Source organism: Solanum pennellii, chromosome 8 (assembly GCF_001406875.1).
Source record: "Solanum pennellii chromosome 8, SPENNV200".
NCBI classification, from domain to species: Eukaryota; Viridiplantae; Streptophyta; class Magnoliopsida; order Solanales; family Solanaceae; genus Solanum; species Solanum pennellii.
This window is the reverse complement of record NC_028644.1, coordinates 24,748,951-24,768,720: the sequence shown is the minus strand read 5'-3', so window position 1 is coordinate 24,768,720 and position 19,770 is coordinate 24,748,951. Positions and strand designations below refer to the sequence as shown.

The following is a 19,770-nucleotide window of genomic DNA, read 5'->3' as shown; positions in this document are numbered from 1 at the left end:
TTTCGCCGGATCAAACACTAATAATGATCCGGAAAAGTTAAAAAGAGGAGTTGAAGAAGGTGTACGAGATAATTCATGTGGGCGATGCTGAGATGGTTGAATTGGATGCATACCAATTGAAACGTGTGTCTAGAACATGGTTCGATCAATGGAAGGATTGTAGGGCTCAGGATGCACCACATCCAAGCTGGGCTTACTTCGACGAAGCCTTCTTGGGGAGGTTTTTTCCTCGTGAACTGAAGGAAGCCAAGGTGAGGGAGTTCCTTATTCTAAAAAAGGAATCCATGAGTGTTCATAAATATAGGTTGAAGTTCACGCAGCTATCTCGCTATGCTCCAGAGATGGTTAAAGACATGAGGATCAGAATGTGTCTGTTTGTTGAAAGTTGGGTCGTGCTACAAGTAAGGAAGGTAGGGCTGCAATGTTGATAGGTGACATGGATATATCTCGGCTGATGGTATACGTTCAACAAGTTGAAGAAGAGAAGGTAAAGGATAGAGAAGAGTACTGAAACAAGAAGACGAAGACTAGGAATGAGTCTGGCCAACAAAAAATTTGTTCAAGCTGACCACAATTCCAAAAAGCAAAGAGGAATTCACCATCATCTGCTAGTGCACCTGCACCCAAAAACCGGGGTGAGTATAATTGTGACAATTCACAACACTTCAAGGCTAGACCGGCCCAATCTCAGGGTAGTGTGGCCCAAAGAGGTGGTGAAAGTTCTGCATTTGGTAGATGTGGTAGAATCCACCCTGGCAATTGTCGTGATGTCCAGACATGTTGTTCAAGTGTGGTCGAGAGGGTCACTTCATGAGAGAATGCCCTAATGATAAGAAAGGTAGTTAAAATTCGGGAAAAAGAGTCCAATCTTCATCAGTTGCTCCACCAAAAAGGGTTGCATCAGGAGGAGCTACTTCTAGTACCGGCGGAGGGGCAAATCGCCTCTATGCAATCACTAGCTTCCAAGAGCAAGAGAACTCTCCTGATGTCGTCACGGATATAATCAAAATCTTTAATTTTGATGTTTATGCATTATTAGACCTAAGAGCAAGTTTATTTTTTTGTAACTCCTTGTGTTTCAAATCAATTTGAAATTCTCCCTGAAAAGCTTTGTGTAACTTTATGTGTTTCTATACATGTTGGAGAGTCTATTCTAGCGAAAAGAGTCTATAGTGATTGTTCTATTTGAATCAATCAAAAGAGTACCATGGCTTAATAGAGTTAGACATGGTAGATTTTGATGTCAATCTAGGTATGGACTGGTTCCATGCCTGTTATGCATCAATGGATCTTCATACCAACAGAGTACAAAAACATAAAATTTTAGTCTCCCAAAATAAGAGATGATCAAATTTAACATGAAGTAGAAGAGTACAAAAGTGTTTTCTCTCCTCGAAAAAAAATACATATTAATAATAATAAAGATACATTCTAAGATCATCACATAATGACAATCTATATTAACATTTATGAAATAAAATTCATATCGTATAAAGGATAGAAAAAATAATAATCAAGGGAAACAAAAATAGAACCTGGTTTTTCCTCTCATTGAATCATATTCTATCTAGCGCCAATGATTTCATGCAAGTCACTTTTCATGCAAATTTTTTCTTTTTTTTTTCAAGCTTCTTATCATATTTAAATTTTTGATAGAAGACATAGGATTTCAACGAGAAACCACAATCATGTCAAAATATTGTTAGGATACAACATATGTTCATTAAAGTGGTCATTCTAGCCTTTATGCATCGATAATTTTCTCATTGATAAGACAACTAAAAGGGTACAATACTTGAATGCAATTGGAAAGAAAATTAGATTAATCATACCGATCCAAGAAAAACTTACTATAGAAAATATAGTCGAACATATTAAAATAGTACTAATTCATCTCAAATCTCTTTTATCATATGATAAAATAAATTTCTTCTTCTTCTTTCCAACAAAAAGAACAAAAAAAAATACAAGTAATTTCCTTACCACAAAAAATACCAGCAATGTTAAATTTCTTATGTTTGTTATCTTCGATATTCAGATTATCAAACCAAAAACAATAAAAATGAGAAGAAGAACACAAAAATTATCGGATTCCATAGAACCCACTATGCGTCTTTAAGATATTTAATCCCTTCAACTATCAAAGGTTGCAAATTAATTCCTCCCAAAATAAAACGGATTAACCATTAAAGAAATTAAAAATCAGATTAAACATCAACAAATCACACACACAAACTTTTTGTTTTGTAACAAATGTATGCAAGAGAAGAGAAGAATTTAATATAGAAAAATGACAGAAACCCTATCTGTTTAAAGCCAACAAAGGGTAAACAACTCTTTGGAAATAAGACAACCATAAGGTAAAAACCCTTTGGAAAAGGCACAACCTTTCAAATTGTCACAACCCTTTAGAAAATCCACAACTTTTCATAAAGATCACAGCCTTTCGGCAAAGTTACAACCCTTCATTTTCTGTTCTGACATTAAGAACCCAACAACAAATAGAGCATAGCTTACTGGGGATCCACATGGATTATGTAGATTATCAACAGTCTGGACAAATCCAATCTAATAGTGTCACATTAAGTTATAACTTTTAAATGATTACACAAATTAATTTCACTGTAAGTTTTTTTAAGAATTTGATTTTTAATTTGTTCCGTTGTTGGGATAACATTATGAAAAGATCAATCGACCATATTTTAAGTTTTTTTCATTATTTTCCTTTGTAAAATAAAGTTAAAAACTAATTTTAGACATTGAAATTTTGTGGGACTTTACAAGATGCTTCAATTCGAGTTGGGACTCTACAAATTGTGCTCAACTCAGATAAGGATTCTTGGAGGCTAGTCAACCCTAAACCCTAGTTTATGCCTATATAAAGGGTACTAAATTCCCTTAAAAGGCATCTCGAAAAATACACAAAGAGATCAAGATCTGAAATACTCCATAAATTGATGGATTATTCATATAGTGAGGTCAAATGTAAATTATCCTAGTTCGAGAAATACGCCACTAATGGCCCTCGAATCATGGATAAATCATCTTAGAGAGTAGAATCAAGGGAGGAATAGAATTTTACACACTATATTAATCAATAAAATTATGTTTTTTCATATTTTATTTGTATGTTTTTCTTATTTTCCATACGTTTAAAATTTGTTGCAAGCAAAATTGTCACGCCCAGTGGAACCAAATTTTCCCTTCATCTCTTCTTTCTTAAATCAAATATGAAAATCTGAAGCTGCAAAGGTGGAAGAATGAGTACTTCAAGCCTCGTCTTTGAGTTTCAAATGTCTACAATCCTCAAGCCTTGAAGCAGGGGGCATTTGTAGACATTGAAATTTTGTGAAATTCTCTACGATGCATTCAATTCGAGTTAGGACTCTACAAATTGTGCTCAACTCAGATAAAGATTCCTGGAGGCTACTCAATCCTAAACCCTAGTTTATGCCTAAATAAAGGGTACTAAATTTTCTTAAAAGGCATCTCGAAAATTCCATAAAGCAAATTGATGGAATATTTATATAGAGAGGTCAAAATCTAAATCATCCTAGTTCGAGATATACGCCACTAACGACCCTCGAATCATGGATAATCCTAGGAGAGTAGAATCAAGGGATCAACAGAATTGTACCCGCTATCTTAATCAATAAACTTATGTTTCTTCATATTTTATATGTATGGTTTGTTTATTTTCCATATGTTTATTATTTGTTGCAAACACTAATACTCACCGCATGTTTAATAACCCAATTACAATTAAAAATATATATTTATCTACCTCTTTTTCACATCTCTCTTAAATTGCTATAGATTGTTAACTTTATAACTTTTTATTTTATTAAATTGATTTTTCAATATTGACATGGACAAACAGCCTACCTGTTGAAGACAAGCAAAAACAAATCTCATGTGATGATATTTACGAAATTAAATGATGATATGATTTAATGTCTAAAATGTGATAAAACATATAAACATAAATTCACATCGAACTATAGTGAGGATGTCATTTTTATCATAGGCACTTGATTAGGCATAATCATTCTGTTTCGAATGTAAATCTTCTTAAAATTTGATGTTTGAATTAGTTAATGTAAAATTGAAATTTTAGATTTGCAAGCTTTTAAAAATAGAAATTTCAAAATTAATTACATTGAATATTAACATTTAATATATTAATATCTCTACATATGTGTTGTACATGTGTTGCGTAATAATGTACTTCATCCGTCACGTTTTATCTGGCAACATTTGACCCGATACGGAGATTAAGAAATAATGAAGACTTTGAAATGTTTATCAAATTGCCCTTCAAAAAACTAACTCATTTTTCTCTCTCATCATAAATGTATTAGAAAATTAAGTGGGACCACTAAGGTAAAAGAGAAATTAAACCTTTAAATACTTACAATATAAAGAAATGTGACATTCATTCTGGGACTGACCAAAAAGGAAATGGTGCCATATAAAATGGGACGGAGGGAGTAATACATATTTTTAAAAATAATATCAACTTTATTAAACCATATAACCCAAAAAGCAGTTTAGATAAAATGAGGCATACATTAGACATGAAAATATTAGAGTTCATAAAGTTTATATTTTCTGAAATTGAAACTACTGGAATTGATAAAGTTTTTTTCTTGAAAATTGAAATTTCTAATAGAAATGATAAAGTTTTTAATGAACATTATTGGGTTGTCAGTGTTTATACGCTCCACACCTTCAACTATTTTAACTGGAAAATCTTCGCTTAGAATCTGAATTTTTTGAATTCGGTTTTGTTAGAGTTGCACTCTAAGAGTTCAAACACAAGTCAATTCCCCCTCTTTTAGACTGTTATCATCTGTAAATTTTTCCCATCCAGTACTAAATTTGTATTTAGTTTTGGCTCCACCATAAAACAAGTTTCACTTTTTTTCACCACAAGCAAGGACTACAGGGGCTCCAGCAAAAGGAAGTTCTTTGTTCATTTTATTTGGTAAGTACCATAAAACATTCACAGAAATTAGCAATTAGTCAAAAATCCAGAAAAACCAAAAATGTCCAGCTATCACCGCATAAATATATATATTTGAACCTAAGCATTAAGCCTAGAACCAAGAACATTTAATCTTGAATGTACCAGTCCAAAACTCGTGAGGTTGGGCGTGAGGGTCACTTAATTTTTGTAGGAAATGAGGCATTTAGGGGAGCTACTGCCTAAAGCACCACAGGCACCATAACGGGTCGTGGTGCACTTGACGAGGGGAAGGGGGCTCAAGAACTTGACTTCGTTTTTGTAGGAATTAGCAATCTTGAAGAGGATACTGCCTTAATCCTCACAACAAGTACCACGAGTCGTGGTGGTCGTCATGGCTCGTGAGGTGTGGCTAGTAAACCTGCACGGGTTGTTTTAATAGAGGTTAGTTTAGTCTTTTACTTTTAAGTTCAATTAATGAGGTGGTGTTTTGGGTAGTTAAGGGGTAAATTATAAATAGATTCTTAGTAATTTTCATCGATTTACAAGACTCAAGCTCAAAAACACAAAATGTTCTCCCAAACCCAATTCTCTAAATTATTTCTCTCTACAAATTTCCTTCGTTGAAGAACATCAAAAGCTTCAAGGATAGGGTTCAAGATCCGAGATTTTCAGCCCAATTTCGTGGTAAAGCTTCAAACGAGGTATGGGAACTTTCATTCATGGGATTTGTTTCACCATGAAGCCCTTCGTCTACTATTTTTGAAATTGCGAAATTGTTCAAAATTAGGGTGTTGACCTAACCTTGGGTTCTTCTCAAAAACGTTTCTATATGTTCATTATCCTATATTGTAATGAAATTTATTTTTAATTAGGGTTTTATTTCTAAACTTCCCTTGAACCCATGTGTTTTCACATGCCCCCAACTTTATTAAAAATATGATGGGTGTCTTTGTGAATTATGAATATGTGGGAATAGTATGTAAGTGACTTTAGTAATTAATCTTGTTTATTTCATGCTTATAGTAGTAATTTTAAGTGCGATTTAAAGATATGATCTATGACCCTTGAAGGGTAAATTGTAAGTGTTCATTCTTGCATTATGGCCTTGAAGGCAATGTATGAAGTAATCATATGTCAAAGATTCTTATATATGAATTGCTTGATCTACTTGAAAGATGGAGGTTCTTACTTTAATGTATTCATGTATGAAGTTATGTTCCACTGGAATGGTGATGACCCATTGACTAAGGTGTGAAATATGGTATTGCTAAAAGACTAGTATCCTTTCCAAGTACACATGACTATGATTATATAATGATTCTAAGGTGAGAGGTAGTTCTCACCATGTTGAATCCATGAGCTATGTTTGAGTTGGTTTGAATGAAGGGTAATATGATCCTTCACATATAAAATTACAATTCACCTTATCTATGTATAAGTTGGAGAATAATGCTTAGCACTATGCGGATATGGAAAATGATGTAGATACCTTCCCTCTAGTTTAGGCCGGGTCTTCTAAATATGCTCTAATGAGATGGAAACTCTACCTCTATTTCAATAGGACGGGTTACTAGAAGCAATCTTCCTCTTCCATAGCAATGTGCCCGCATAGGTCTTAGCTAGTGGATCCACATTATAGCTATATATGTTTATTTCTACCTTAGGCAAGTAGGACGCCTTCGTTGTGGGGTTATAGGAAACTGGATTCTATGAAACACACAAGGTCTATGTCGGTTAAGATAATTTTACCTATGTAATGAGAGAATGAATATGACTTAAACCATACTTGTGATTTCATGATAAGTCTACTTAGTAGAATTGGGGGTACGACAACTTCACTTTTTACATTACACAAGTAGTCTTTGAAGTAAATTATGGGTAGGTCCATGATGATATGGTAAGACATGAAGGTATGATATACGTTGATTGGTTTGTTGTTAAGATATGACTCTCCTTATGTATATGTGATAAACATAGTTATTCACTTATGTAGAATTGTGGATTATGATTGGATCTAAAGTTGATATGTGTAACTAAGATGATTTTAAACGGATCCTTAGTATAGTTAATATTATGGGATTCCAACTATGTATTGCACAAGTATGATTTTAGGGTTTCTAAGGTGATGGAGATACCATGTTACGAAAAATCATATGAGAAGGCTATTATGACTTGTATTATGTCCTTGTGTGCATAAATGGTTTCCTACTTAATAAGTGCATTATATTCACTAAAATGTATTTTTTAGCATATTAAATATTTTATGCATTTTTCATAGTGCTTTTGTATCTCCTATGAATGTAGGTTCGGGCCGTTGAGGTTCTCTTAGTCCATTCATGAAGAAAACTTTGGTTTTTTACCTTCGTGATTTGGTGAGTCCTCAATTCCATGTACGGTATGTTATTCATGATAGTTCTAGTTTACTTTCCTTTTTAATGACTACATTGTATTTCCTTACGATACGACTTACTATTGATGTAAGGGTTGTGTCCTTACTTTCGTGCACTTATGTTTTGATGGTACAATGAGACAAGTCTAGCTTCATATTTTTCATATATGAAGAAAGTTATACCTTTTATTGTAAAAGACTTAATTTTTCTGCATTATTCTTATATCTTATGTAATTATGATATGTTAAGGGCTTGTATGTGACTTTTTCAGAGTCAAGTAAGTTGTGTCACTCCTAGGGGGTAGCCCGAATCGTGACATATTGAGTACCATTGAAATGAGATTTCTACAATTGGAAAAACAAAAAGAAGACCTTTTTAGAAAATGAAATATCTCTTATTTATAAAAATGAAATTCTGACTAATAAAGTTTCTAAAGGGATAGGATATCGTTTCTCCATCCAATACCATAGTACCACTAAATTCGTATCCATCCTAAAAGACCCAACACTAGTTTATGAAGCGTCTTAACAAAGAGGATTTTTATTACAATAAAACCTCTAGTAAAGGATGAGAATTAGCACTACAAAGAATAATTTGTGAATTAATACTAGCAAAAAAAAGGGTGTTTTATGTAAAAATAGGAGGGAGAAAATGAAAGTTACCAAACTGTAGGTGGGCTTGACACTTCTCTTAGTAAGTATCATACAAACATAGGGTTTATCAGAAAGTGGCAAACATTCGTCATCACTGATTTCTGCTCTTCTAGTGCTTTCGTTCATGATGAATTCACCTTTTTGATTTGAAACTTGTTCACAAGACGAACCACCCGAAAAAATAATAATGAAAAGAGAATATAAGTTCTATAATCAACAAGGGGGGTTTAAGAGAAAGAAAAGTAGAAACATATACATTTGTTAAGAATGATTTGGATGTACCACCATTGCCGATTGATCAGATAAATGGAGCTCTTGTTCTTGTTTTATTCAATTTATCGAGAGTACATAAAAACCTTTGAACTTTCAAACGGGGATAATTTAAGATTTTGGGGGTGGCGGTAAGGTTTCAGTGTTTTGATAAAATAACTCAATAGTATTTTTTAAGTTAAACAATTAGTCCTATTTACTTGTTTATATAATATGATACTTCATTTTAAAAAGAAGTGTCTGCACTCGAGATTGTTTTTACTAAAACAATTATAAAATCAAATTACATAAAATTTTTGCAAGACTGTTTTTTAGTTTTAACACAAATAATGTGGATCACTTTGTCTGCTTTAGAAGTTTTTAGCATAAATAATGTGGATTTATATCTACTTTTGAAGTTTCTAAACTATGGGAGTCAATTGTAGTAGCATTTAAGAACTGGCAGGAAAAGGAAAATATTATACGTTATAAATCTAAACAAAAATTGTGATCTAAAAGTCTATATTTTCGTCAACCGAAACCCCGCTTATATCACATAAAATCTCTCTCTCTCTCTCTCTCTCTCTGTATATATATATATATATATATATATATATATATATATATATATATGTTTGTGTGTACACGAAAGTGCCTCAATTCAAGCTTGGACACAGTATTGGGGACCTTGCATTAAAGTTGGAGCTCAGTGTTGATTTGACAACATCGTCAAAGAGGACCGACATTCAACTTAAAGCTTTTAACTAAAGAGAAACTCCATATTAAGTGGATGTATAAACTTTCTGTTGTGTGCCTATCCTTGTCAAATCATGTTGGGATTCATTAAGATCTTATGTTACAGATTTTTTTTAGTGCTGAATAAACTGTTTTGAGCTTCTTTTTGTTTGGCATGTCTGCTTCTCTATGTCAGACGAGCTGAGTTGCAACTTCACTGATATAGTTGTTGATATATATACATCCCTACTTTTGTACTGACCTGCACTGTACAAAAGTTGGCTGACTTTTTCAGTAATAGAACTCCTAATCACCTTCTATGAAACAAAAGAAGTTATCGTTGATACGCATACTTCCTCTCACAAGTCACAACAAGCATTCTTGTCAATTACTTCACTTCACTTACAGGGTTCTTTATTTGTTGTTCTCTTTCAGCTTTTCTTCTACTTCTGCTGTTTCCTAGTTTTTCTGGTTTTCATNTATATATATATATATATATATATATATATATATATAGAGAGAGAGAGAGAGAGAGAGGGGGCATAATGAGAAACTTGTGAGTAGCTTATATTGAGATTTGAAAGAATTCACTTTTATTAATATGAATTGTGCCTACAAGCTACCCAGAATCTTGATCTTGGGTGTTTATATGCGCCTAATTACCGATTTATCCCATATAGATAGCTAAAATTGAGAGGATTTTCGGTGTCATAATTAAGTTTTGAGAGTCTTTTGATGTCGCTTCTTCTAACCAATATGAATAGATGTTTCAGGGTGAAAAGGAAAGAAAAATGAGCAAAAATAGGGAGCCTTGACATAGATCGGAAAAGCGAAGATGAAGTTGCGGAAAAAAGGGGCCAAGAAGTTGAAAAATACACTACAAGGAGCTCCTCCACGTCGCGGAGCTAATACGCATATACAGAAGAGGCATTCCACTTAACAATGGAGTGCACGATGGGAGCACGTTGCGGAGAGGTTTCAGCTGAGTGAAACTTTAGGAGAGGGAACAGGTCTGCGTCACAGACCTGGACACCAGAAATTGGCCACGTGTTTTTTATTCTAGACTATAAATAGTTTAAGTGTGCTATTTTTGGGGGAATAAAGTTCCAAAAATACGGAAGCATGAAATTTTAGGAGATTTTGCTATATTTTCTATGGTTTTCCTTCTCCTAATTCATCTTGGTAAAATATTGTATGAATGATAAACATTGTTTCTTGATATTTGTGCTCTGAGTAGCTAACGTCCCCTGTTCCAGGGTGGTAGATACGGTTGATGGTTTAATACAATATATTTCTTTTATGAGAAGGATTGTCTAATGATTTGTGCTTGCATTCTTGTTTTACTATTTTAATGCTTGATTTTAATTATCCGCTCTTGAACTAGGAAGATGACTACAGGGGTAGACCAAAGAATGTGAGAAGTGTTAATTCTAGGGTATGTTCTAGAATGTTTTATATATATGATACTCTTATACTTATACACCACACTTAGTTGTTATGCAAGATGAATGCTAAATGCTCCTTCATTGGTTCATACCTAACTCTGCTCAACAGTGTAGTTAGATTGTCAATGTTGGTAGGCCATTATAGGTCAAAAGATCGTGAATGTAAAATAAACCTTGCTAATCCATAATGAGGTTAACCCGTCGAATAATAGAACAAATTAATATTATACCAAAAAAGCATCTATGCTACAACCCTGGGTTACCTTTCCTAATTGTGAGATTGTCTTGTTTGAAACAGTTTGATTAACATAATTAATTTTTGATAGTGTCTAATAAGTAGTAATAGTGACAAATGAATTTATAAAAGTATTTGACACTTAAGTATATTTAGTTTAGACGTAAATGAATTATTTTATGATGATTCGAAGTCATTTGGATTCGATAATTCGGCTCGAAAGAGTCGTTGTAATACTTGAGTGATGGCGTGCACTTGCGTGTGTTTTTTGACACAACAAGTTTTTGGCGCCGCAGCCAGGGACTTTTAAATCAGTATATATCTAATTTTAAGAGTCTAAAATTATTTCTACAAGTGTTGACAACTTGATCTTGCCTTCTCATTACGCAGGTGGTGTTAGGTTTTTGCACAGGATAACGACCAGGATTTTGTAGAGCCTCTATCTAAACCAGAGAATTTTGTTCATTGATGGATAAGGAGAAGAAGACACACTCGTCTTGTTCCTTGTGTAGCAAGGGAACCAGAGACTCCAATAGAAAGGAAGAATCAAGACCGACTAATAGGAATGGAAGAAATGAAAATGAGGGTTGTGGGAATCCCAAAAACTACGAATGGTATCTCAAGTATTCAGAAACCTTCACCTGGTAGGAGGTTTGAATTGAAGAAGAACATGGTGCAGCTACTACACACAAATGTCCAGTTCACTAGTCTATCTCATAAGAACGCATGAATGCATATTCAGAATTTCCTCGAGATTAGTGACACGTACACTCCAACTAGAGTGAACTCTGTTTATGTTAGCCTCACATTATTCCCCTTTTCTCTGCTGGGGGAAGCAAAAAGACGATTGAACTCTGAGCCTGCAAATTCCATAACAATTTGGGATGATCTTGTCTTAATGTTTCTGATAAGTTCTTTTCCTTCAAGTAAAACAACTAAGATGAGAAGCGACATATTGAGCTTCCGACAGGAAGGAGGGGAAAACATGTACCATGTTCAAGATAACTTTCAGTCTCTGTTGCAAAGTCGTCCACATCACCATCAAGCTAACGAAGTGTTGTCCCATTCCTTCATTTTAGGGTTGGAACAAAACACAAAAATGTTACTTGATTCTGCTGTAAGGGGGGAATGATTTGGAGAAGAAATATGTTGAATTGTTTAAATTGCATAATAGAATTTCACAAGATAACCCTGAGTGGAATGATGGATGAGCTAAGTTGGTCGTATAGAAGACTACTGGAATGTTGGAAATGGATGCAGTTAAAACCTTGTGTCAACAGATTGCATTAATCCAGAATATGATTACTAACCATTTTTTTATCATGTCACTAGGACGAAACAAGATCAAGTTAATATGGTATATCAACCGCCATCTTGGTGTGAAGTATGTGGAGGTGGAGATCACAGTGTTGAGGTATGTGAGAAAAACCCAGAATCTGTTCATTTTGTTGGTAATGCTCAGCAAGGAGGAAATTACCATAGCTATCAAAACATCTAATTCCATGTTCGCAAAACCACCCAAACTTTTCATGGGGTGGAAATAAAAACAAATATCAAAGACAGAACTGATACAGACCACAGAGTAGTGGAAAACAATACTATCACCGAAGCCATGGAATTCAACAAAACCATGGTAATCAACAGGTTGCCAAGCAAGGTGATATGAGTGTGGAGGACACGCTGAAAAAAATGATGGCATATCAAGCTAAATTGGCGGCACATGTTCGCAACAATCAATTTGCAACTAAGAATTTAGGTAAGCAGTTTTGGCAGTTTGCTAGTGCCCAAAATTTCTGACCACAAGGGGGGTTGGCGCGAAAAACCGATCATAACCTGAAGCAGGTAAATGTTGTGAGTACTCGAAGTGGTCGTCCATAGGAAGAGTTGACGCCAAATGCAAAAGTAATACTTGCATTATTGATAGTACATTATATTGTAAACTAAAGTGTGTATTACTAGTACCATGATTTTTTGGGTATTAGTAATACAAGAAATCTAATGCATGCATTAACATGGTTAAAGACTCAATTATGTACCCCAAAACTCTATTTACATATTTTCCTTCATAATTGTGGAGAGTATTTTTCGTAAATTAATATTTTTATGCAATGCAAGAAAATTAATACACCAAACCAAACAGTACATGATTAATACAAGTATCACTAATGCACTCAATCTAACGTTATTTTTATACACCAAACGACTCCTTAGACATTTAGAATTTGAACTCATGTTATTTAAAATGACTTCCAAATAAAAAAAATAAATATCAATTGTAAAATAAAAATAAAAATAAACAAGCTAAGCTTCAATGTCAATTGTTTAATATAGGTGGGACTATAAAATTTTATTACTTCACACAGGTTTATTGAATCAATAAATAAATATTTATTAATTTAAATAATGGCTTGAGATCTAATGAATGTTATTTTTTATTATATCAAAATCATTGTATGTAGCATATTTATTGAATTGTCCCTATCACGCAAACCAAAAAACATGGATGGCAAGTGCGCTTTTGGGTGAATATATTAGTTGGTACCACAAAATGCATGGTCGGCGAGTTTTTCTTATAATAGATAATTGAACGGCCAATAATAGAAATATTAAAGGACTAAAAAATGTTGAATTGGTTTTCTTGCCACCCAACATGACATCCTAATTCAACCTTGTGATGTTGGGATAAAAAGAACTTTAAAGATGTATAATCATAAGAGATTTTATCGTATGATATTAGAAGGCTATGAAATTGGACAAATTGATCCAACAAATATTAATGTTTTAGTATCTATCAAATTTGCAATCCTTGTTTAGACAACAAATGTTCAACAAGAGACAATGACAAATTGTTTTCAACACTATAAAACTCAATGGGGGATGCAATCTCAGAGAATTTGAATGAACCCACTTGTGAAAACGTCATTTATGAACTTGATGTCATGATTGATCTAGGTTATCAAAATAAACTGGATATCAATAACATGTTGGATATCCAGGTGAACGTGATACATATTCCAAGGTCAAGATCTTAGACCAACGAAAAAAATAATGTTGAGGATGAAGTTGAAGATGATACTATATCTTTGGAACTGGTATGCATAAGGAAGCACTTACCGCATCTACAATTCTTTACAATTTTATGGTGCAGTTCTCAAAGTTAACTCCAGAGCTCTCGGATGCAATAAAAAAAGTTAGAGATGAACTTCAACTAGATTTAAGTTTTAAGAAAAGAACAAAACAGAACAGAGTTATATTTCACTAAATTGTCTTAGATGTATTTGTACTTTTAAACGATTATTAATTTATTATATTAATGGGATCATATATTTATATAGGGTCTTCTAGAAATATATTATCTTATTAAAATTTGTCCAAGCCGGGACTAGAGGAAAATATTATTTTAGACAGAATATTAATTTACTTAGTATCAATTTATGAAGATTTTAGTGTAACATATATTCCCTTCGCGCGGTTGAAAGAAAAAAAATATGAACAAATATTAATATTATAAGTTTTCTAATATATATTAATTAAACATATTACTCATTATTATTTATAACTTTTGAATTGATAATGCATACTTGAGAAATATTATGTTTGATCTAATTATTCATAAACAACAAATTTTAAAAGTATTGAATTATTTCAATGAACTTTTCTTAAAAATAGATTACTGAAAAGGATATTCATATCAAGTGATCATTAATTATAATACTTCAAACCTCTCCATAATAATTTTCTAATTTTCTTCTCTTTTTTTACACTATTTGATTTTTCTCTTTACTCCTAGAAGGAATTATACATTGCAAAAATTGATGCACTATAAAATGAGAATTATGCGAAACTAAATTAAAATTCTACATATTACGTTCTTGCTCAGAATCAATATAAAATATCAATAACTAATTTACAGAATGAGAAGTTTAAAAGAATAAAATTATACACAATATATTTGTTATTAAATATTCTTTTAGTGCACAATGAAATATGCAAAAGTAAACAATAATTATAGAATTCCATACCCAAAAAGAAAGAATAAAAAAAATATAAAAAGTAAAATTAGGATATCGATATGTACATATAACCATTACAGTAGTTAAGTATTCATTCAAAAGCGTGAGCTTTAATTAAGCTTTATTGCATTTGTTAATGAATAGTTCATGTATGAGGTCTTTCCAATTAAATAATAAATTATTTAGAAAAAAATGAGTCAGGAATATAATAAGATAATTTCATTATCTTGAATCAAATGAAGAAAAGAATTTCTAAAATAAAAGATTAACCATATATAAATAATTACAAAAATTTATCTATTTACGTATACTCATACACATAAATAAAGAAGCATATATATACTATGTCAAATAAAACATCAGTCACCAAATCTGAATTATAAAAGTTATAAAGAAAGAACATTTAAATAAATTCTTATCACACAAATAAAATATATCAATAAATTATTTAAAAGCTGAAAAAAAGGTCAATAATGTTAAATCATAGAAATAAAATTCTGAGAAAAATGAAGAATAGATAAAAATATACATTGGTGTTGGAATGCCTATGACATTATACGCGTTTGATCTAAGAACAAAAAAGTAGTATTTATAGGTTCGTCTATTTCTCAAACGGAAATGAAAATAATTTCAAAGGTTCTAAACAGAGTGAACATAATTAGTGCTAGTTAAGATTAAGTAAATGATGCAGATTGATTTGAAGAGTTAATGATTAAAAAATGTAATTAATAAACATTTTCAAAAAATTTCTAATGCATCATATAATAAATGGAAAATAGTTGAAAAAATGTCAAAAATTTAGGGAAAAAAAATTCCATTTTTGGCTTTAGTAGCATGCTACATCACCCCTCTACATTTATCTTTATTATATATATAGATTTCATGTGATATAAACGGGATTTCAATCGACGAAAAAATAGATTTTTAGACCACGATATTTTTATATTTACAATGTATTATATTTTCCTTTTCCTGACGACTCTTAAATACTACTTCAAAAGTTTTAGGAGATATTAAATTATATTTGAATTAAAGATACACAATTAATTCGCTTAGCTTAGAAACTTCAAAAGTAGATATAAACACCACAATGATTTATGCTTAATGCTTCAAAAGCAGACAAAGTGATCCAACATTATTTGTGTAAAAATTCAAAAAAAAATCTTGAAAAATTGTTATGTAATTTGATTTTGTAATTCTTTAAGTAAAACAATCTTGAATTGCAACCACCTCTCTTTGAAATGAAGTATCATAATATATAAACTAATAAATACAACTTATTGTTTAACTTAAAAATTACTTTTGAATTATTTATTAAAAACACTTGAATCCTAACGCCATCCCAAAAATCTTAAATTATTCCCTTTTGAAAGTTCAACGATTTTTATGCACTCTCAATAAACTGAATCAAATCAGAACAAGAGCTCCATGTATCTTATCAGTCGGCAATGGAGGTACATCCCAAGAATTCTTAACAAGTTTATATGTTTCTACTTTTCTTTCTCCCAAACCACCATTTTTCATTATAAAACTTATCCTCTATTTTGAACAAATTTCAAACCAAATAGGTGAATTCATCATTAATGAAAGCACTGGAAGAACAAATATCAATAATGATGAATATTTGCCACTTTCTGATAAACCATATTTTTGTATGATTCTTACTAAGAGAATTGTCAAGCCCATCTACAGTTTGGTAACTCTCATTTTCTCCCTCCTATTTCTACATAAGACTCCATCTTTTTATTAGTACTAGCTTTAGAATAATCAAGGAACACATATTTTAAAATACGAGGGGTTGATATCATTCACATGATAAATTTATCATGGTATATTTATGGATAATGATATATAAGAGCAAGGAAATCTAGTTGCTATTGGCTACTGAATGAATTATAGGCCATCAAATTGAGTAACAATAGAGAAAGAGATAGTTGACTAATCTATAAGAAAACATCCAATATTGAAAAGAAAATTATATCAAAGAACAAATATTATAATTGAAAATATGTAGAAGATAAATTTCATGAAAGAGTAATAATTTTACAAATTCAAGTTCTTAATATATAAAATACCTAATATTCATAATAGAAAATAATCACTATTAATCTTAATAATGTCATGGATTACGGCACGAAGCGCGGATAAGTTATATAGTCTTATATATAAGAGCTTTTGAAAAGAAAAAAACATGTTTTTACAACACCGCTCATTTAATCTATACTCACCTTCTATATTTAGAATTCAAACTTCACTTCTTCAAACTTGCAGTGGTGATGTTAATGTTTAAAGCCCTTACTCAGCTACCTATGCAAAGTTTCTTTAAAAATATAATTGCACCTTAAATGACATTGTAGTGTAAAGAACAAATACTATAATTAAAAAAATAGTGAAGTTAAAAAATTAATCTTATTATTCATGATTTTACAATGAGTACAAAGTACATTAAAACAACATAAAATTATAACTAATAGGAAATGATTAATGAATTAAGGAATAAAACATCAATGCTCATATAATTAAGTTATTGTAAGGAATAATTAAGTTACTGAAGCTATATCTCCATGAACAAGCAGTGAGAACAATGAGAAAGAAGGCCAAAGGAGAAGTTGAAGAAAACTGGTCCATGTCATGAAGTATCAATCTTCCAATTGTAAAATAGAACTTATTCAATAAATTAATTGATGCTTGTTGCCATTGGAGTTTGAAATCTTTCCCTCAAGAAAACATTCTTTATTTTGTGCATCAAATTAAAATCCGAATAGAAACAACCAAAAAGAATATTATAGAATTATTTGGAAGAAAGAAAAGTCTTATATAAAAAAAATATCACAATTCAAATAGCTACTCAGTTGATTGATTCACGAGGACGGTTGAGCTCCTAGAAATACTTAGTAGTGAGTTGGAGGTGGTGGAGAAGCATAAATGTATGCTGGTGGAGGAGGTTATTTCATGGATGGAGGAGGTGAGTTGTAGTGATAAGGTGGAGGAGGAGACTTTACTGGTGGAGGTGGAGAGTGGTAGTAGTAAGGTGGTGGAGGAGAAGGCGATGGTGGAGGAGTTGACTTGTAGTTGTAGTGTGGCGGAGGTGATGGGGATGGTGGAAGAGGAGACTTTTAGTAGTAGGGTGGTGGAGGAGATGGGGAAGGTGGTGGTTGTGGTGGTGACTTGTAGTAGTAGGGTAGGGGAGGCGACGGGGACGGTGGAGGAGGAGACTTGTAGTAGTAGGGTGGTGGAAGAGATGGGGAAGGTGGTAGCGGTGACTTGTAGTAGTATGGTGGAAGGGGAGAAGGCGATGGTGGAGGACACTTGTAGTAGTAAGGTGGTGGAGGAGATGGTAATGGTGGTGGTGGTGACTTGTAATAGCATGGTGGAGGAGGGGATTTGTAGTAGTAGGTTGGTGGAGGTGATTGTGATGGTGGTGGTGGATACTTTTAATAGTATGGTGGAGGGGGAGATAGTGATGGAGGAGGAGGTGACTTGTAGTAGTAGGGTGGTGGAGGTGGGGAAGATGGTGGTGGTGGGGACTTGTAATAGTATGGTGGAGGAGGAGATGGTGATGGTGGTGGACGAGACTTGTAGTAATAAGGGGTGGGGGAGAAGGCGATGGTAGTGGTGGGGACTTGTAGTATTAAGGTGGGGGCGGGGGTGATTTATAATAATATATTGGTGCAGGTTTTGGCGACGGTGGAGGTGGAGACTTATAGTAATAAGGAGATGGTGGAAACATAATTGGTGGAGGCGGAGATTTGTAATAGTGTATTAGTGTAGGTTTTGGTGATGGTGGAGGTGGAGAATTGCAATAATAATGAGGTGGGAGAGACTTAGTTGGTGGTGGCGGAGATTTGTAATAGTAAGCAGGTGGTGGTGGAGATTTATAAATGTATGAGAGGTTTGGGGGAGTTGGTAATTTATACATATACTTTTGTGACGAAGGAGCTGGTGACTTATAAACATAAGTCGGTGATGGAGGTGTAGGCTTGGGCTTTTGCATTCTGCATAAGGTGCCTTAGAGCCATAAGCAAATGGCTTTTAATACACTATAACTTCATATTTATTCTTTGACTTCACTTTAAGGTTAGCACCCTTTATTCCCAGTGAAGGTTTGTAGGAATTCTACACTTTGAATCCTTTAGAGCATTGTCGAATTTAGCTTTGCAAGCCTTTGCTCCGTATTTTCTATATCCAAATCCGTCACCTATGATGCTAAATTTTCCTTTGATCTTAGTGGTACCATAACTCACAATTTTCTTGTCACCAGCCTTGCAAGTTACGTCAACAACAACACCTAAATCCATGTGAAAACAAAAATAATACATTTATTAATACTAAAACAATCAATTGATGTTCTAACATATACTGTAAGAATATAGTTAAACCTTTTTATTTGTAATTGGACAAAAGATATGAAAAAACTGAGCAAATTATTATAATGCATTCCCATTATTCATATTTAATAACGATAGTTTCAAATAATAATTTGTTTAAACTTCTTAATCTTTTTTCTCTCTGAATGATGCAAATGAATAGATAAAATAAGTGCATGTTTTGTCTATATAATATATCAAGGGCCGGCTCAACATAATTCGAGGCCTAAAGCAAAATTTAAATTGGAGGCCTAAAATTTTTTAAAAATTATCTATATTTATTTATTTTTTTAAAAAAATAGATTTAAATTATTGCTTAATATCTTTTTTATAAATTATTTTTCAAATACTTTTTAAAAATATTATTTTTTAAAAGCAAGATTTTATCAATTCAACATTGAAAACATCATTTTATTGAGAAAATGATTATATGAATCGAAAATATAATTCTATAAGTAATAAGTTGATAAATATTAATTAAAGATAAGAGTTAGAATTGTAGAATCTGATTCAAAAAGTTTATAACTTGATTATCCTACTTTAATATAAAAATTACGAAGAAATAAAAGAATATCTGTAATTTACTCTGTTCAACCCTTTTCAACTATTTATTCGTATTTATGAAAGAATGTTACTCGAACTATCAAAAATTTGAAGAAATAGAGTGCATGAGTTAATTTTTTTTTAAAAAAATGTTATTGTTAGTAAAGTATA

At 32.3% G+C, this 19,770-nt stretch overlaps 1 pseudogene; it reads right to left on the bottom strand.

Annotated features, from left to right (window-relative positions):
* Positions 1–900: 900 nt before the first annotated feature.
* On the bottom strand, positions 901–8,300 carry LOC114078413 (annotated as a pseudogene).
* Positions 8,301–19,770: the final 11,470 nt, after the last annotated feature.